The sequence below is a fragment of the Rana temporaria genome, chromosome 7 (genome assembly GCF_905171775.1).
Source record: "Rana temporaria chromosome 7, aRanTem1.1, whole genome shotgun sequence".
In the NCBI taxonomy this organism is placed as follows: Eukaryota; Metazoa; Chordata; class Amphibia; order Anura; family Ranidae; genus Rana; species Rana temporaria.
In genome coordinates this window covers 6,487,706-6,506,311 of record NC_053495.1, presented here as the reverse complement: position 1 = coordinate 6,506,311, position 18,606 = coordinate 6,487,706, and the positions used below count along the sequence as shown (strand labels likewise).

Below are 18,606 nucleotides of genomic sequence, written 5' to 3'. Positions count from 1 at the left end.
TCCTCGGGCCTTTCTGAGTATTTCTGAGGCTCTCCGGTGCCCCCACCCCCCACCTCTAGCCACATGTGGTATTGCATGCCATTGAAGTCAATGGGGAACAAATTATTTTCATTTCCATTGACTTCTATGGGGAAACTCGCTTTGATATGCAAGTACTTTGGATTACGAGCATTCTCCTGGAACGGATTATTCTCGTAATCCGAGGTTCCACTGTACTCCGTTCCTGAGCCTTTCCGAGTTCAGCCAAGCTGTCCTCTTTCTAAGTATTTCCGAGGCTCTCCGGCGCCCCCCCCCCCAACCTCTGGCCACATGCGGTATTGCACTCGCTTTTGATATGTGAGTGTTTTGGACTACGAGCATTCTCCTGGAACGGATTATGCTTGTAATCCAAGGTTCCACTGTATAAATGTGAAGACAGCAGATATACAAGTAAAACCTATGTAGGGAGATTTGTTTCATTCCTGTGTATCATCTGAGGCTGTTCACTTCACTGGGTGTATGGAGGGTTTACATCCACTTTAAGTGAACAAGCTGAAGTTAGAAGCTGATTGGCTGCCCGGTTTTAGTAAATCAACTTCCGATTGTCTGTGACAACATTGTAATTTCCGGCATAGCACACCGTCACGTGACAGGAAACAGGAAATGATTAATACATGCAGAGCAAATAAATTCATCTAAAATCAAAGCAATAAATTTATTATTAATATCTAATAATAATAATATCTGATATCATGGCAGCTGCACGGAGGCAACACACAGCCCAATCTCGGCTAACTAAAGGACTGTTAGATGCTGAGGAACTGCAAGTCTCAGGATAACCAACGGAACTATATTAACCAAAGCCATTTCTGACTTTACAGTGTCTATTTATAATCATAGAGGGTCCGTCAGGATGACAATGCGGGAGTTGCTGTTGCTGCGGACTTGCTTTAGGGCAGTGGTTCTCAACCTGGGGGTCGGGACCCCCTCGGGTGGTCGAAAGACGATTTGCCAGGGGTCACCGAATCCTTGGCTGTTCCTGAAGCCCACACCGATCTCCCAGCCTTTTAGCGGCCGGTCTCTGGAGCCTGTGACCGCCCACTCAGCCTCTTCCCAGCTGCCCATTTAGATCACGGCATGGCTGGGGGAGGGGCAAAAACTAGAGGTCAGCTGACTGGTGAGGGATGTGAAGGGGGAGGGGCTGGAGGAGACCCTATCTGCTGATTTTGGCATAGGTGTCACTGCCAGAGGCGGCTCTTTAATTAGGCAAATTAGGCGGTCGCCTAAGGCCTCGCACTCACAGGGGCCTCAAGGTCGCCTAATTTGCCTCTGCTCAATCACCGTGTGCTAGATCCGGGCAACGTTCTGCAGCCATTTTAATTTGCTTGAATTTTGGGGCCCTTGTGTCTAAGTTCTTTTGCTTAAGGCCTCACAAAGCTTAGAGCCGCCTCTGGTCACCGCTGCAAAACACCACAAAGCAGGAGACACAGTGAGTAACACTACCTGTGATTAGAGTCCCCACTACAGTTCTCAGATCAGTAAAAGACCTTGATCTAGAGCAGGGGTCTCCAAACTGCGGCCCTTGGGCCGGATGTGGCCCTTTGCTTGCCTTAAAGCGGCCCTTGGGGCATTATTCCATCCAATTTAAATGGGGCCTAATTCTTGTTGCTGACACCAATGGGGCACTATTCCTCCAACTGACACCATCAATTCTTTCCATTAACACCAACGATGAGACACTAGTCCTTCCACTGTCACCAAAGATATGGTATTATTTACTCCCACTGGACACCTGGACATTTTTTGCCCCCCAATGGCCCTAGTCCGGCCCCCCTAAAGTCTGAAGGACCGTAAACTGGCACTTTGTTTAGAAAGTTTGGAGACCTCTGATCTAGAGCACCTACGTTGGCTGATCAGAACCTCCCCCAGCACTGCTACTGATCAGAACCTCCCCGCCAGCGCTGCCACTCATCCCAACTCCCCGCCAGCGCTGCCACTCATCCCAACTCCCCGCCAGCGCTGCCACTCATCCCAACTCCCCGCCAGCGCTGCCAATCATCCCAACTCCCCTGCCAGCGCTTCCACTCGTCCCAACTCCCCGCCAGCGGTTCCACTCGTCCCAACTCCCCGCCAGCACTGCCACTTGTCCCAACTCCCCGCCAGCGCTGCCACTCGTTCCAACTCCCCGCCAGCGCTGCCACTCGTTCCAACTCCCCGCCAGCGCTGCCACTCGTCCCAACTCCCCGCCAGCGCTGCCACTCGTCCCAACTCCCCGCCAGCGCTGCCACTCGTCCCAACTCCCCGCCGCACCTACGTTGGCTGATCAGAACCTCCCCCAGCACTGCTACTGATCAGAACCTCCCCGCCAGCACTGCCACTCATCCCAACTCCCCGCCAGCGCTGCCACTCATCCCAACTCCCCGCCAGCGCTGCCAATCATCCCAACTCCCCTGCCAGCGCTGCCACTCATCCCAACTCCCCGCCAGCGCTTCCACTCGTCCCAACTCCCCGCCAGCGGTTCCACTCGTCCCAACTCCCCGCCAGCACTGCCACTTGTCCCAACTCCCCGCCAGCGCTGCCACTCGTTCCAACTCCCCGCCAGCGCTGCCACTCGTCCCAACTCCCCGCCAGCGCTGCCACTCGTCCCAACTCCCCGCCAGCGCTGCCACTCGTCCCAACTCCCCGCCAGCGCTGCCACTCGTCCCAACTCCCCGCCAGCGCTGCCACTCGTCCCAACTCCCCGCCAGCGCTTCCACTCGTCCCAACTCCCCGCCAGCGCTGCCACTCGTCCCAACTCCCCTGCCAGCGCTTCCACTCGTCCCAACTCCCCGCCAGCGCTGCCACTCGTCCCAACTCCCCGCCAGCACTGCCACTCGTCCCAACTCCCCGCCAGCGCTGCCACTCGTTCCAACTCCCCGCCAGCGCTGCCACTCGTCCCAACTCCCCGCCAGCGCTGCCACTCGTCCCAACTCCCCGCCAGCGCTGCCACTCGTCCCAACTCCCCGCCGCACCTACGTTGGCTGATCAGAACCTCCCCCAGCACTGCTACTGATCAGAACCTCCCCGCCAGCACTGCCACTCATCCCAACTCCCCGCCAGCGCTGCCACTCATCCCAACTCCCCGCCAGCGCTGCCAATCATCCCAACTCCCCTGCCAGCGCTGCCACTCATCCCAACTCCCCGCCAGCGCTTCCACTCGTCCCAACTCCCCGCCAGCGGTTCCACTCGTCCCAACTCCCCGCCAGCACTGCCACTTGTCCCAACTCCCCGCCAGCGCTGCCACTCGTTCCAACTCCCCGCCAGCGCTGCCACTCGTCCCAACTCCCCGCCAGCGCTGCCACTCGTCCCAACTCCCCGCCAGCGCTGCCACTCGTCCCAACTCCCCGCCAGCGCTGCCACTCGTCCCAACTCCCCGCCAGCGCTGCCACTCGTCCCAACTCCCCGCCAGCGCTTCCACTCGTCCCAACTCCCCGCCAGCGCTGCCACTCGTCCCAACTCCCCGCCAGCGCTGCCACTCGTCCCAACTCCCCGCCAGCGCTGCCACTCGTCCCAACTCCCCGCCAGCGCTGCCACTCGTCCCAACTCCCCGCCAGCGCTGCCACTCGTCCCAACTCCCCGCCAGCGCTTCCACTCGTCCCAACTCCCCGCCAGCGCTTCCACTCGTCCCAACTCCCCGCCAGCGCTTCCACTCGTCCCAACTCCCCGCCAGCGCTTCCACTCGTCCCAACTCCCCGCCAGCGCTTCCACTCGTCCCAACTCCCCGCCAGCGCTTCCACTCGTCCCAACTCCCCGCCAGCGCTGCTACTCGTCCCAACTCCCCGCCAGCGCTTCCACTCGTCCCAACTCCCCGCCAGCGCTTCCACTCGTCCCAACTCCCCGCCAGCGCTGCCACTCTTCCCAACTCCCCGCCAGCGCTGCCAATCATCCCAACTCCCCTGCCAGCGCTGCCACTCATCCCAACTCCCCGCCAGCGCTTCCACTCGTCCCAACTCCCCGCCAGCGCTGCCACTCGTCCCAACTCCCCGCCAGCGCTGCCACTCGTCCCAACTCCCCGCCAGCGCTGCCACTCGTCCCAACTCCCCGCCAGCGGTTCCACTCGTCCCAACTCCCCGCCAGCACTGCCACTTGTCCCAACTCCCCGCCAGCCCTTCCACTCGTCCCAACTCCCCGCCAGCACTTCCACTCGTCCCATTCCCAGGTATAAAAATGGAGAATACATGGAAGGGGGAGGAACAAAGAAAATGGGAGATAAATAATAAGAGAACAAGAAAGACGGCTAGAGAGAGGGATGGGGGGGGGTTAGGATAGGGAGCTAAAAGAGAAAGAAAGGAGAACAAAGAGAGACTGGTACATCCTAAAATGTACCATAAGGGGTTTTAATACTATACGAGTGGAAGGGACTAGGCGGAGCGCTTAATGTCCGTGGGTTAGTGAAACAAATTACTTGTCTTGCCCTGGGTGGCGAAAACCCACACTACAAAAATGTTACTGTTGGGGTCCCCACAACTTGGAAAATTTTATCAAGGGGTCACTGCACTTCATAGGTTGAGAACCACTGCTTTAGGGGGAGGGGCTCCAAGGCCGTCCCTCTTCCTTATCTTTTCTTGTGAGTTCCGAGTCGTGACCTAGAACAAGCATGCAGCCAGTGAATCGGAGACTCCTGATCTCTAAAAAGTGAGGCGAGGCTGAAGATGACGGCCTCCTTTCACCGTTTTAGTGTCCGCTTCCATATTTTCTGTCCTGGCGGGTTCCTTTTTCAGTGATTCTGTATTTATTCTATAGAACCTTTGTACAAAATAAATGACATTTTTGGACGATTTTCCCAACAATCAGAGGGAAGTGGGTCTCCTCATCGTCATCTATCAATAAATTCTCTAATGCTGCCTGTGATTTTTTTTTTTTTTTTTATGTAATGTTTCATTTATGAAAAAATAAATATATAAAACCCCCACGCTACTCCCTATAAAATACTTCTTACCACAGTGCTATGGAAATACTAATACAGGTGTGCTCAAAAGTTTTCCTCCCCCTTGGAGAATTGGTAATAGACAGTGGGGGGAAAATAATGATTTGCCACATAAAGGTTGAAGGGGGGGTCCCATGTTGTCCACTGAACAACGCCGATGCCTCCCGCTTAAGGTAAAAGTGCGTGCGCTGGTCGGCAAGCGGTTAAGACATAAACACCTATTACACATCCCTACACACACCAGAAGTGGAAGACGTAGCCATAGAGCCCCTTCCAGCCTTGCAAATGTGGCCTGTGTGCCTCCAAGTGGTAATGACCCCCCCCCCGGATCAGATCATGAAAGGATCTAATAAAAGAGGAAGCAATTCAAATGTAAATATACCAAATTTTTATTGTGTGTTTTATGAAAGTAGAATTATAAACCTATACACATTTTTTCCTTTTCCAACTATATATATATATACTCTGATTAAACCAAGAGTCCTTTAGTAAAATCAATTGGCCAGAAGTGAAGATCTAATGATCCTCTCGCCCATTCGCTGACAAGAGATCAAGAGATTCCAAGAGACCAAGAGATTCCAAGCCTGCCCACCACGGCAAGGTAGACTCTTCTAGGGCAGGACCTACACTGACCACACTAAGCTACCCTACTGGATGCTAGTCATCCTTTTCTCTAATGTTGGGTGTATGTTTGTAGTACGGCCTCATCCTATAATCTGTGTGTGTGATCTACTCTCTCCTAATTGGGTTGTCCGTCTGTGTGCATCTCTCTAAAGCAGGGGTCTCCAAACTGCGGCCCAAGGGCCGGATGTGGCCCTTTGCTAGCCTTTATCCGGCCCTTGGGGCAGTATTGCTCCCAATGATATGAGGCACTATTCCTCCCACTGACACCAACAATGGGGCTCTCTTTCTTCCACTAATAGCAATGATGGAGCACTATTCCTCCTTCTACTGCCCACCAACACTGGGGCCATGTTTATTCTCACTGATAATCGGCCCTGGGGCATTTTCTACCCCCATTGGTCAGAATCCGGCCCCCCTGAAGTCTCAAAGACAGTAAACTGGCCCTTTGCTTGAAAAGTATGGAGACCCCTGATCTAAAGCATGGAGCGGTCAGTTTATGTAAATATGGACGTCCTCTGTTAGTGCCGGTCAGTGTATGTTGTCCAGTGTGTGTCAGTATATAAACGTTAGTCCTGTTTTTGCATGTAGCCAAACTCATCTGCAGTTCGGAAGTTCTTCTTGCCTTCCGTCAAAAAATCTCGGTCCTCCCGGCAGGGTGCCTTTCGGCCAATCATGGCTCAGGGAGGGACTAAGTCCACGCCCCCCACACTATATAAGGCTGCTTACAGAGCGACCGTGTGTAGTGTTGTTGGCGCGGACAGAGAGATAGCTTGAGTTGGATTAAGCAGGGGCAGGTTGTTCAGTCAGTGGCAGTGTATTTGAGATATATATATATATATATATATATATATATATATATATATATATATATATATATATATATATATATATATATATATATATATATAGTAAAACCTTGGTTTGAGAGCATTTTGCAAGGTAAGAATTTTTTTTAAATAAATGTTGTCTTGATATACAAGTAGCGCCATGTCACAACTGAGTATAAAAGAGAAGAGAGGCGCCTCGAAGTGTAGCAATACATTTAATGAAGGTACAACATTTAGCAACTCGCATCTAAGTATGCAGGCATAAATCTGTCCACATAGACCGTCCTCCACACCGCCATCGACGTCATCCCTTCCATGAGCTCTTCAAGCCTCGCTTTCAGATCGCTCTACTGCAGGGTAGTCTTCCCGGTCACCATTGCAGATTGACAGCGGTGAGAGCCGGCATTGCAGAGGACAGTGTATGTGGACAGCTTTACCCCCGTTGCCTGCATACTTAGATGCGAGTTTCTAAATGTTGTACCTTCATTAAATGTAACTATATTGCTACACTTAGAGGCGCGCCTCTCTTCTCTTTTAGACTCTGGAGCTCCTGCTGGATTTTGCTTCTAATCCCCTTGTTGAGGATTCCATTTTTGGATGGACATTTTATGGTTACATAACCTGGTTGCCCCTGAGTTTCTGCTGCACTCCTAATGTTAAGCATACACGGAAAGCGCTTTTTTTTTTTTAGTTAAGCCAGATTCCTTCATTCACATCAATCAATTTGGATGAAGAAATATCTGCCAGGAAAAAGTAAAAAAAGCATAGGAGCTACCGCCCGCTGACCACCCCACGCTCCTAATGCTTTTTTTACCTGTGATTGGAGAAATATAGCGCTGCAGGCACTGACTTATGTATTCTAAGAGCAGCATCCTGCTGCTGTCATAATACACAGATCAGTGCTGCAGCTTTTTGGCATTCTGCAAAGTAACAGTTAAAAATAATATACAGATGAAAAAAACCTCTGCCAGAAAAAGTGTATAGTATGCCCACCATTAGAATCTTCCACCACACATCCACCCACTCTTCTAATGTTGGGCATACATGTAATGTTCTTTTTTTATTGTTCAGCCCACATATAGAGTAAAACCCTGGTTTGAGAGCATTTTGCAAGACAAGCTACATTTTTAAATAAATTTTGACTTCATATACAAGCGATGTCTTGATATACAAGTAGCGCCATGTCACAACTGAGTATAAAAGAGAAGAGAGGCGCCTCGAAGTGTAGCAATACATTTAATGAAGGTACAACATTTAGCAACTCGCATCTAAGTATGCAGGCATAAATCTGTCCACATAGACCGTCCTCCACACCGCCATCGACGTCATCCCTTCCATGAGCTCTTCAAGCCTTGCTTTCAGATCGCTCTACTGCAGGGTAGTCTTCCCGGTCACCATTGCAGATTGACAGCGGTGAGAGCCGGCATTGCAGAGCACAGTGTATGTGGACAGCTTTACCCCGGTTGCCTGCATACTTAGATGCGCGCTTCTAAATGTTGTACCTTCATTAAATGTAACCATATTGCTACACTTAGAGGCGCCTCTCTTCTCTTTTATACTCTGGAGCTCTTGCTGGATTTTGCTTCTAATCCCCTTGGGGAGGCTTCCATTTGTGGATGGACATTTTATAGTTACACAACAAAGGTCTGCACCATGGAACACAAGCCGGCGTATTTTACGTTGGACGTGTGTCTGGCTGGGCGTAGGTTACGTTCACACCGTACACAGTGATCCGGCGTAGTTTAGGCAGTTGTTCCGACGTGGTTGTGAGCATTCGCAGGGGAATGCGTCCACCTCGCGGCGCATGCGCAGTTCGTGATACGTATCTGTCTGGCGCTCGGACCATCATTTGCATGGGGTCACGCCTCATTTGCATGGGTCACGCCCACTTCCACCTACGCCGGCGTACGCCTTCGAATCCTACGCCACGCTGGCACTGGCTTGCTGAATTCATTGCTTGTCTCTCTGCGCTGCGTTGGCGTAGCGTACATTGGTTACTCTATGGCGGCGTAATGTGCGCCCACTCTCTGTGAATCTGGGCCTATTACTTTTGCGCAAACCAATCAATAAACGCTTATTGCAATTTTTTTTCCCTTACCAAAAATATGTAGAAGAATACGTATCGGCCTAAACTGAGGAAAAAATATGGGGCCAGATCCACAGAGCGAGTACGCCGGTGTATCTACTGATACGCCGGCGTACTTTCAAATTTCCCACGTCGTATCTTTAGTTTGAATCCTCAAACCAAGATACAACGGCATCTGGGTTTGATCCGACAGGATCTTTGGATCGTAGATGCAATACTTCGGCGTCCGCTGGGTGGAGTTTGCGTCGTTTTCCGCCTCGGGTATGCTAATTAGCTTTTTCCGACGATCCACGAACGTACGCGCGGCCGTCGCATTCTCTTACGTCGTCTCTAGTCGGCTTTTTCCGGCGTATAGTAAAAGCTGGTATTTTGCGGCGTATAGTTAGACTTGCCATGTTAAGTATGGCCGTCGTTCCCGCGTCAAAATTTTAATCATTTTTTTTTTTTTTGCGTAAGTCGTCCCTGAATAGGGATGGACGTAATTCACGTCTAAGTTAAAAAAATTACGTTGTTGCGACGTCATTTAGCGCAATGCACGGCGGGAAATTTAGGGACGGCGCATGCGCAGTTCATTTGGCGCGGGGACGCGCTTCATTTAAATGAAACACGCCCCCTACTCGCCGATTTGAATTAGGCGCCGAGAGATACACTACGCCAACGTAACTTACGGCGCAAATTATTTGTGGATTCAAAGAATTAAAACGTAAGTTACAGCGGCGTAGCGTATCTCACATAAGCTGCGCCCATCCAAATGTATGTGGATCTGTCCCATGTTTTTTTTTTTTATACATTTTTGGGGATATTTATTATAGCAAAAAGTAAAAAATATAGAATTCTTTTTTTTCAAAATTGTCGCTCTATTTTTTGTTTATAGCGCAAAAAAAAAAAACGCAGAGACGATCAAATACCACCAAAATAAATCTCTATTTGTGGGGGGAAAAAAAAAGGACGTCAATTTTGTTTTGGGAGCCACGTCGCACGGCCGCGCAATTGTCAGTTAAAGCGACGCAGTGCCGAATCGCAAAAAAAGTGTTTAAAAGAATGAAAACGCTTCTAAGCGCAAACGCGACAAAACGCTGCTAAACGCCGCAAAATGGACGCGGTTTTAAACGTGGGTTACCATCTGCCAAGTTTAATCATTTCGGAGGAGTTGTAAAAACGTCCCGTGTACATGGAGCCGTACACATGGTTGAACCCCCGTGTGTGATATCGTTAAATGACCACTAGGTGTCGCCGTTAGACCCCCTCGGCAGTGAACAGGACATTCTGTACTACAGGGAGTTCAGGAGGACACAAGCATGTCGGAGCAATAGCTGATATCAGGTATTACACAATAATTACGGCTCATTATGGAAAACACACAACACATAGAACGCCAGATACCCGGTGTACCCGGACACTGTGGCCCAGATCCACGTAGCGCATCGTAATTTTAGGCACAAAGCCTAAAATTTTATTCACAAAGCACTTGCCTCTAAAGTTACTGCGACGTAGCGTAAATCTCCCGGCGTAAGGGCGCGGAATTCAAATGATGAACAGGGGGGCGTGTTTTATGTAAAATAAGCTTGACCCCACCTAAATGACGTTTCGATCAAACGGCGAATGCGCCGTCCGTGGACGTATCCCAGTTCGCATGCTCCAAATGACGTTGGCAAATCGTCATGCTTTCGACGTGAACGTAAATTACGGCCAGCCCCATTCACGGACAAGTTCCGCAAACGACGTAAAATTTGAAAAATTCGTCGCGGTTCCGACGTCCATACTTAACATTGGCTGCGCCATGTTTTTGGTGGTTTATCTTTACGCCTGAAAACCCCTTACGTAAACGGCGTATCTTTACTGCGACGGACGGGCGTACGTTCGTGGATAGGCGTATCTAGCTGATTTACATATTATAGGCGTAAATCAGCGTACACGCCCCTAGCGGCCAGCGTAAATATGCAGTTAAGATACGACGGCGTAGGAGACTTACGCCGGCCACATCTTAGCAACATTTAAGCGTATCTAAGTTTGAGAATACGCTTAAAGTTGCGACAGCGCGGATTCGGACTTACGACGGCGTATCTACTGATCGTAAGTCTTCGTGGATCTGGCCCTGTATATGTTGGTGATCCTCGGCTCTTTTACACCATGCCATCCTCAATAAAAATCTGTGTTTACCCAGAACCCCCTCATGGTGTTCGTTGCAAATTTTTTATGTCACACAGTATTTGCGCAGCATTTTTTTCAAACGCAATTTGTTTTGGAAAAAAATAAATATACACTTTAACCACTTCAGCCCCGGAGCCATTTTGCTGGCCAAAGACCGGGCCACTTTTTGCGATTCGGCACTGCGTCGCTTTAACTGACAATTGCGCGGTCGTGTGACGTGGCTCCCAAACAAAATTGACGTCCTTTTTTTCCCCCCCACAAATAGAGCTTTCTTTTGGTGGTATTTGATCACCTCTGCCGGTTTTAGTTTTTGCGCTACAAACAAAAATAGAGCGACAATTGTGAAAAAAATTCAATATTTTTTATATTTTTGCTATAAAAAAGATCCCCAAAAAAATTTATATAAAAAAATATTTTTCCTCAGTTTAGGCCGATACGTATTCTTCTACATATTTTTGGTAAAAAATATAAAATCGCAATAAGCGATAAGTTATATCGTCTACAGAATAGTAGATAGTTTTATGGCATTTTTATTAATATATATTTTTTTTTTACTAGTAATGGCGGCGATCAGCGATTTTTATTGTGGCGGACACTTTTGACACATTTTTGGGACCATTACAGCTATAAAAATGCACTGATTACTGTAAAAATGACACTGGCAATGAAGGGGTTAACCACTAGGTGGCGCTGTAGGGGTTAAGTGTGTCCTAGGGAGTGTTTCTTACTGTAGGGGGGCTATGTGTGACACGACACTGATCGTTGCTCCTGATGACAGGGAACAGACGATCAGTGACGGTGTCACTAGGAAGAACGGGGATGAAGTTGTGTTTACACTGACATCTCCCCGTTCTATCGCGGGTATGCTCTCTCACTGTTATAATAAACCGACCAATAAAATTACAGGCTGATCATTTCTTTGTCAGTGGGGCAAATGTACAAAATCAGCAGGGGGATCAAATACTTTTTTTCATCACTGTGTGTATATATATACGTATTGTAGCCGGCAGGTGGCTAATCCAAAGAACGTTCCCTCCCGCCCAGGCCTTCTGCTTTCTGTATTGTACCTTCTTGCCCCAGTGACAACCCCCCTCCCTCCATTTCCTGTATGGGTGTCGCAGGAACAGGAAGTGAGGGAGGAGCTTCTCAAGGGGTTCAAAGGCACACAGGTAGATCTGGGAGAGAAAGTAACTCTTTCTGTCTCCGGAGTACGGCTTTAAAAAAAACTTTCCAGACAATCCCATATTTACTTATGTTACTCACATGTCTAGGCACAGCCATGCAAAGTACAAAGATCACAATTTCAATAAACGTGCTGATAAAGGTCACACACACGTTATAATCTTTATCAAAACACACATTGGAACATCTTCCTCCACTTCCTGTTTCATCTCCCTCCACTTCCTGTTTCATCTCCCTCCACTTCCTGTTTCATCTCCCTCCACTTCCTGTTTCATCTCCCTCCACTTCCTGTTTCATCTCCCTCCACTTCCTGTTTCATCTCCCTCCACTTCTTGTTTCATCTCCCTCCACTTCCTGTTTCATCTCCCTCCACTTCCTGTTTCATCTCCCTCCACTTCCTGTTTCATCTCCCTCCACTTCCTGTTTCATCTCCCTCCACTTCTTGTTTCATCTCCCTCCACTTTTTGTTTCATCTCCCTCCACTTTTTGTTTCATCTCCCTCCACTTTTTGTTTCATCTCCCTCCACTTTTTGTTTCATCTCCCTCCACTTCCTGTTTTGGTGACAACTGCAACATTTTACAGTTCCCATAATTTTTTTTTTTTTTGAGCTGAGAACCCCGGCCAGGTTTTTATTGCCGTCTGTGTCTCTGCAGGGAAGATTCACTGGGACAAAAATTAAATAAAAAATAATTGTAAAATGTTGCTGTTGTCACCAAAACAGGAAGTGGAGGGAGATCTTCCAATGGGGACACTTGTTCTGTAAGAGGGTGACCGCCTCTGAGTTCGGAGAGATATCCTCCTCGTTACTGTTGTGTCTCCAGGACATATATAAGAAAATAATCTTTAAGAAATAAAAAAAAAATTATATATATATATGTTTTTTTTTAAGTAAAAACAAAGTAAAAAAAAAAGTAAAATAATAATATTATATATATATATATATAAAAAATAAGTAACAACAAACAAAAAAAGGAAAACAAAATAATTTTTCTAATAAAAACAAAATAACAAAAACAAAGCATGCTTGCTGGGGGCCCCTGTGACAGGTATAGAGTAGAGGTAGGTGGGTGTGTAGGTAGGCGGATCTGCAGGGCTGGGAATGGGTTATTGCTCAATGTAAAACGCCTGTGGCGGAGGGTGGAGCTGTTGATGGAAGTCTGATCCTTCCCCTCCCTCCCTGGAACTGCTATTTTTCTTTCTACAGGAACCAGCCGAGAAATACCAGCAGCACCTCCTCCCCCCTTCGCTGTGTCCTGGGGAGAAACCTGAAGATCCAGTTCCCACCTCTGGAGAGTGAGAGACCCCCCCCCCCACTGGACAATACCCAGCAGGACCTGCCTTGGCCAGGTAAGTGCCTCCTCCTGGCTCTCCGCTGTGCTGGAATCCTGCCAGTCAGTTCTCTGGGTGTGTATAGGAAATGATCGATGCCGAGAATTTTCCTGGATTTTCTAAGAATTGAGATTTTTCCCGAGCGGATCCTCACCTCGGGAGTACCGGCGTTGGGACGGGCAGGACGCCGGGATTTATAGTGGAGTTTTTGGTTTCACCACCTGTTGAGTCTCCATTATGAAGATCTGAAGGTACGTAATCGATCTTTGCTTTAACTTCATGATTTATTGATCTCACAATCGAGATTCTATCATTGTCCTGATGTGTGATGTGATTGTGGTCTTCATACCTCTATGTGATACTTCGATCTTCAGGATCAGGTCAAGATTCAGGAGGAACCTTCGATGGGTCGGTCCTGGTTGCACCTTGTATGTGATACTTTGATTTTTAAGGAGGACCTTCGATGGGTCGGTCCTGGTTGCACCTTGTATGTGATACTTTGATTTTTCAGGAGGAACCTTCGATGGGTCGGTCCTGGTTGCACCTTGTATGTGATACTTTGATTTTTCAGGAGGACCTTCGATGGGTCGGTCCTGGTTGCACCTTGTATGTGATACTTTCATTTTTCAGGAGGACCTTCGATGGGTCGGTCCCGGTTGCACCTTGTATGTTGTACTTTGATTTTTCAGGAGGAACCTTCGATGGGTCGGTCCTGGTTGCACCTTGTATGTGATACTTTGATTTTTTAGGAGGAACCTTCGATGGGTCGGTCCTGGTTGCACCTTGTATGTGATACTTTGATTTTTCAGGAGGACCTTCGATGGGTCGGTCCTGGTTGCACCTTGTATGTGATACTTTGATTTTTCAGGAGGACCTTCGATGGGTCGGTCCCGGTTGCACCTTGTATGTTGTACTTTGATTTTTCAGGAGGAACCTTCGATGGGTCGGTCCTGGTTGCACCTTGTATGTGATACTTTGATTTTTCTGGAGGAACCTTCGATGGGTCGGTCCTGGTTGCACCTTGTATGTGATACTTTGATTTTTCAGGAGGAACCTTCGATGGGTCGGTCCTGGTTGCACCTTGTATGTGATACTTTGATTTTTCAGGAGAAACCTTCAAAGGGTCGGTCCTGGTTGGACCCTGTTTGCGATACTTTGATCTTCAGGAACAGCCAATGTTACTCCAGTCCTCCAATTCCCCCCAATAGGTCATGTTTTCAGGCTTTCCATTATTTTGCACAGGTGATTTGATCAGTTTTACTGCCTTAGTAATTACTACAGCTGTTTCATCTGAGGGAAATCCAGAAAACATGACCTATTGGCATTGCCAGAAAAAGGTCATCCAGGGCAAAGATACCAAACTGCGCCCCCCTTTCCCTTAGGGTCAGGGTGCCCCCCCATCCCTGCAATAAACCATTGCGCCAGGGGCAGCCGACCCTCCTGCCCACCCCTTGTCCCGGCCCTGCCTATAGGAGGGGGGGGGATTGAGGACTGGAGTTGATAACCATTGCTGCGTGCGATCATTTTGATCTTCAGGAACAGTTCACGTTTCAGGAGGACCCTTTGATGGGTCGGTCCTGGTTAGACCCTGTATGCCAATGTTTTTCAACTCCAGTCCTCAAATACCCCCAACAGGTCACGTTTTCAGGCTTTCCATTATTTTGCGCAGGTGATTTGATCAGTAAGCCTTAGTAATTACTACAGCTGTTTCATCTGAGGGAAGTCCAGAAATCATGACCTATAGGGGATGTTACTTGAGGACTGGAGTTGAGGAGGAGGAACCTTCCATGGGTCGGTCCTGGTTGGATCCTGTATGCCAATGTTTATCAACTCCAGTCCTCGAATATCCCCAACAGGTCACGTTTTCAGGCTTTCCGTTATTTTGCACAGGTGATTTGATCAGTTTTACTGCCTTAGTAATTACCACAGCTGTTTCATCTGAGGGAAATCCAGAAAACATGACCTATTTGGGGGGGGGGTACTTAGTTGAGAAACATTGCTGTGTGCGATACTTTTGATCTTCACGAACAGTTCACACCTAAGGTGGACCCTTCAATGGGTTGGTCCTGGTTGGACCCTGTATGCCATGGGTCTTCAAACTACGGCCCTCCAGTTGTTCAGGAACTACAATTCCCATCATGCCTAGTCATGTCTGTGAATGTCAGAGTTTTACAATGCCCCATGGGATGTATAGTTCCACAACAGCTGGAGGGCCGTAGTTTGAGGATCCCTGCTGTATGCAATACTTGGATCTTCAGGAACAGTTCAGTTTCGGGACTAACCTTCAATGGTTTGGTCCTGATTGGACCTTGTAGGCGATACTTAAATCTTTAGGAACAGTTCAGGTTTCGGGAGGAACCTTCTATGGGTCGGTCCTGGTTCTGGTTGGACCCTGCATGCGATACTTTAATCTTCAGGAACAGTTCAGGTTTCGGGAGGAACCTTCAATGGGTCGGTCCTGGTTGGACCTTGTAGGTGATACTTAAATCTTTAGGAACAGTTCAGGTTTCGGGAGGAACCTTCAATGGGTCGGTCCTGGTTGGACCCTGCATGCGATACTTTGATCTTTAGGAACAGTTCAGGTTTCGGGAGGAACCTTCGATGGGTCGGTCCTGGTTGGACCCTGCATGCAATACTTTGATCTTCAGGAACAGTTCAGGTTTCAGGAGGAACCTTTGGTGGGTCGGTCCTGGTTGGACCCTGCATGCGATACTTTGATCTTTAGAAACAGTTCAGGTTTCAGGAGGAACCTTTGGTGGGTCGGTCCTGGTTGGACCCCAATAAAGGCAGCAGATCTCTCGAAGGTTCATCCAGAAAATGTAACCATTCATGAAACAGAATATTCCATCTCATCGCAGAGCAATCTTTATGCGTGTGATGGGACATTCCTTCTCTAGAACACCTATCATTGTGTATATGACCCGACCTCTGCGATAGTCACCCCGCGTCTCCCGTGCAACCGAATATAAGGGCCAAGTGTCCAACATCTGGCTGTGAGAAGGGAATGTTTATGCTGACCACACACTATACAGTACAATCTCCTTTAGCCTTGGTTCACACCAGTGCGACTTTGAAGTCGACTATCAGTGCGATTTCATGTGCTTTTAGGAGGAACGACAGTTTAGATGCACATCTAAAACCAGCCTTGGGGTTCATTCACGCAGGCGACTAGGGCTGTGATTGCGTCCAGCATGACAAGTCGCACTGGTGTGAACCCGGGCTTGTGGCTCGTTTAGACTTGTGGTTGCCGGGGCGTTAAAAGCATGCGGTTCAGCCACATTTTTTTTTGAGTGAGTGAAAACTTTATATAGCGCTACACATGCGAACTGAATCGCCTCTGGGCGCTTGTTTTTAGAAGCTGATCGTTTTTTAATCGATTGGCAACACCAAGATACTTTGTTCAAGGATACGATTGTACTTTGATCTGATTATGAGATGATATGGTGGAAACAGAGACACGATCAATAACTTACCTTTGTATCTTAACGATCGCTGGAAATCCACTTCTCCGTGTGTGTGGTATATCGAATGAATAGATTGTGGACTATGGATCGATTTATTTTATATGGGAAGAGGTGAATCGGAAAATAAGTCATTTATCGAAGCGTGTATGGTCACCATTGGATCTACCAACAACTACACTAGATTACCCAAAGGCGGCTCTTTAATTAGGCAAATTAGTCGGTCGCCTAAGGCCTCGCACTCACAAGGGCCTCACGGCCATCTAATATGCCTGTGATTACCGTATTTGCCGGCGTATAAGACGACCCCCCAATTTTCCAGCTAAAATGTTGATTTTGGAATATACTCGCCGTATAAGACTACTCCCTTCCTACTAGTCATGCCTCGCCTCATGGTGCCACCATTACATGCCAGACTCACTATGCCCCATTACATGCCAAACTCACTATGCCCCATTACATGCCAGACTCACTGTGCCCCATTACATGCCAAACTCACTATGCCCCATTACATGCCAAACTCACTATGCCCCATTACATGCCAGACTCACTGTGCCCCATTACATGCCAAACTCACTATGCCCCATTACATGCCAAACTCACTATGCCCCATTACATGCCAGACTCACTGTGGCCCCCATTACATGCCAGACTCACTGTGGCCCCCATTACATGCCAGACTCACTGTGGCCCCCATTACATGCCAGACTCACTGTGCCCCATTACATGTCAGATTCGCTGTAACCTATATGACATGCCTGACTGTGTCTTGACGATCCCTTACCTTATCCTAAGACATCCATTTTTCAAAAGCCGCGCCTCCTACTTCTTCTGTTCCGTGATAGGCAGAACACTCAGCTTCCCAGGAGGCACTGTGTTCAGTGTTCGCCTATCACGGAGGCCCTCTCGTCCGAGGACTGGTTGAGGTCAGGACTCTGTGCAGGCCAATCAAGTTCCTCATGTCTTTTAGGAAACTTGCTTTGTGCACTGGTCCAAATCATTTGGTGGAGGGGGGATTATGGTGTGGGGTCGTTTTTCAGAGGTTGGGATTGGCCCGTTAGTCCCAGTGAAGGGAACTCTTAAGGCGTCGGCATACTAAGACATTTTGGACAATTTCATGCTCCCAACTTTGTGGGAGGAGTTTGGGGGATGGCCCCTTCCTGTTCCAACATGACTGCCCACCAGTGCACAAAGCAAAGTCCGGATGAGCGAGTTTGGAGTGGAGGAACCTGACTGGCCTGCACAGAGTCCTGACTTCGACCCGATAGAACTTTCTTTGGGATGAATTAGAGAGGAGACTGCGAGACAGGTCTTCTCATCCAACATCAGTTCCAGAACCATGTCTTTATGGTCCTTGCTTTGTGCACTGGTGCGCAGTCATGTTGGAATATGAAGAGGCCGTCCCCAAACTCCTCCCACAAAGTTGGGAGCATGAAATTGTCCAAAATGTCTTGGTATGCTGACGCCTTAAGCGTTCCCTTCACTGGAACTAAGGGGCTAATCCCAACCCCTGTAAAACAACCCCACACCTCGACTTGTTCATTCCCCGACTTAGTTGGGGTAGGCGGTACACTTTGGTGGGGGTGGGACAGCCACGCCCTGTGACCTTTGACCTCTGGGATCCCGCTCTCCACCAAATGAGTTGGACCAGTGCACAAAGCAAGGTCCATGAAGACCTAGATGAGCGAGTTTTGGGGTGGAGAAACTTGACTGGGCTGCACAGAGTCCTGACCTCAATCGCATAGAACACCTTTGGGATGAATTAGAGTGGAGACTGCTAGCCAGGCCTTCTCGTCCAAGAATGGTCAAACATTCCCATAGACACCCTCCTAAACCTTGTGGACGGCCTTCCCAGAAGAGGTGAAGCTGTTATAGATGCAAAGGGCGGGGCCAACTCAATATTGAACCCTACAGACTAAGACTGGGGTGCTATTAAAGTTCATGTGTGTGTAAAGGCAGGCGTCCCAATACTTTTGGTAATGTAGTGTGTGATATAAAGA

General features: G+C 48.6%; 1 protein-coding gene across 2 annotated transcripts in view; it reads left to right on the top strand.

The window, feature by feature from the left end:
* The first annotated feature begins 12,953 nt into the window (after positions 1-12,953).
* Positions 12,954-18,606, top strand: part of MST1R (macrophage stimulating 1 receptor) — a 72,224-nt gene continuing 66,571 nt past the window's right edge. Inside the window, exon 1 of one of the 2 annotated variants that reach the window (XM_040358780.1) lies at positions 12,954-13,163. The gene's annotated coding sequence lies outside the window, so the exon portion shown is untranslated. The other variant, XM_040358782.1, reaches the window with a different exon arrangement.